We start from the raw sequence: 2,507 nt of genomic DNA, 5'->3' as shown, positions 1-2,507 counted from the left end.
GAAAAGGTTGAATGTGTTTTTTCAGTTGTTCAGTCAGCAAAATGTTGAATATGTAACTGTGATGAAAAGCAAGGAGATTGAGAGAGTTAAAGTTAGTACATGATACCTGGTGCAGTAGTAACCATTGAAAGACCCACAATTAATGACAGGGACACAAGGTTTCAGTCATAGGAATCATGACCATTTCAACCAATTGGACGAGTTGCAGCAAATTAAGTTAGGCATTGGTCAAGAGAGTGCGAAGCTACTTAATAAGTTTACCACCAAGTGTAAGTAAATTCCATTCCATGTCAATATGGAAAACCATGCTGAGTTAACTGCACAGCAAGTAAATAAAGAGGTCAAAGGTATCTGTCACCAAAATGCAAAGCAGTGATGTATGGCAGTGGTAGGAGCCTGTGTTTGGATGGTCAGCTTGTGTCCCTTGCATGTTTAATTTGTTGTTGTACCTTATCATTCTAAATTTTGCAAGGCTGATATTGCTTTGTAGCCTTCTGTTTGCAATGTGGTGTTGAATAGCCTAGGCTTTATGATTTGTTAGAATGGCAAAGGAAAAAGCAGCAGCTTGCGCAGTGATTGCCGTAGCCCAGTTGGGGCAAGATTGGATGTGCCCTCTGCTTTGCCCTCAAAAACTTACTTGGTTGCTTGCTGAAACCTGGTAAGCCTTGAGCACAGATGGAAGACATGGTGGCACCAGAGCAGTGACATGACCAGAGTGGGACAATGGGTTACTTCTCCAGGCACCAACGGGGGTGGGGGGGGTGGGGAATGGCTTTTTTCGCAGCACCATAATTGTGGTCAAGGGGCAACAGCTTTCCCAAATTTCTCAGTCCTGATCCCATGGGCTAAGACTCCCTACGGTGAAGCCCTGACCTCCTACATCCCAGTCATGCCTCTAGTTGTCAGTCTCCTGAACACCACAGCCATCAGAGCATCCTTGTAAGGAACACCTTGTCTAACTACTTTCAGTGTGGGGACAGATGCTGGCAGTAGGGCACCATTGTCTAAGCACCTACTAACATAAGGGACAGTTTATTTTGCATTAAAATCAATTGGGTTATTTCCCCTCCTTTCTAACCATGAGTGTTTTATCTTTAATTGGAATTGATTTGGATTTAATTTCCTGCTAGTGGCTTTTGTTACATCCATGGTTTTCTTTTCTTGTGTCAGGTATTTTGCATTATACCAATGATAAAAGCTTCCAGTGAATGATTTCTATGTCTATAGCTATAATAAAAATGCACACAAAGCTTTCACTCTCCTAGGGGTGAAGTGGAAAGGTCATAACTTCCTTTGGCTGTGGTTGGCACACACACTGAGCACTCAGAGCTCACCAGCAAATTGGCACAGTTTCTGCTGGGGGTCCCACATATGTCCTGCCCAGAGTCTCTGCTTTCCAGCAGCTCTGGAGTGAGCTGCCTCATGCACTTCCTTTCTCTCCTCACCAGATGTGGCAGCAGGAGAAAGGAGGGCATGAGGGGCAGTGGCAGTGATGCTCAGCCCCTACCTCCACACAGCTCAGAGGCTGTGAGCTGCTGATGCTCATCGCCTCCTTTGTCATTGTGCTGAACTTTGGGGGAGTGGTGGGAGAAGGCAAGAGGGGAAGAGCAAACAGTAGGAGGCTGTGGAGATGTTTGAAAGGAGGGACACTAGGAGTCCCTGCTCTGGTAAGTTCACAGCACATGCAGAGCTCCACTGATATGCTGGTGAGCTCCGAGAGCTCACTGCCATCCAGGATCACAGTGAGAGGACATGGCAATGCCCTGTTTAGCTGTGTGACACATGAACAATATGCTGTTTTCACTTAAGATGTGCCACACAGCCAAAGGATTAGGGCAGCACCCCTGTTGGAGTGGATGAGCCGTTACAGTTCCTGATCACAAGCTTTCTTTTCCAACCAGGACAGTCAGCCATTGCTGAGTGCCAAATGCTTCCAGTGGATGGAGAAACTTCAAGGAAGATAATGGTTCAAATCCTCCCAACTGCCACTGTTTAACAGCCCAAGCAGTGTGGCTGCACCCCTGTTGCAGCTATCCTGGAAGCGTTTTATGAAATATCAGGGTGGGTAGCTGGAGAGTCAACCCTGAAAGGAAATTGCCATATATACACACAAGCGTGGAAGGGGAAATACAATTGGATTCTAAAATCCAGATCGGCAAGGTCTTGTGGTGATTTCAGTTATGAAATTTGTGCTTTGATAACAACTAGTTTTTCCTGCTCAAGGAAGTTTGGATGCAGAGTTTTGGATGACATGAAATGAAAGGATTAACAGTTTAAGGAAAAGATGAAAAAATAAGGGGTGATGTACTGTATTCAAACACTCATTTTTATCACAGCACACCATATAATAAGGAGAGGACTAAAAATGTCAGTAGATATAAATATAGAGGAAGAGATGGTGGTGAATGAAAAATATGTAGAGAGATGTACCGATGCATGGAAATACTTATTAATTATTTCTCAGTTCACTATGAAGAGTCATTTAGCTCTATATTCACAGAAGAGGC

This window comes from Alligator sinensis, unplaced genomic scaffold (assembly GCF_000455745.1).
Source record: "Alligator sinensis unplaced genomic scaffold, ASM45574v1 scaffold79_1, whole genome shotgun sequence".
NCBI classification, from domain to species: Eukaryota; Metazoa; Chordata; order Crocodylia; family Alligatoridae; genus Alligator; species Alligator sinensis.
The sequence above is the reverse complement of the archived record's forward strand: the minus strand, read 5'-3'. Positions refer to the sequence as shown.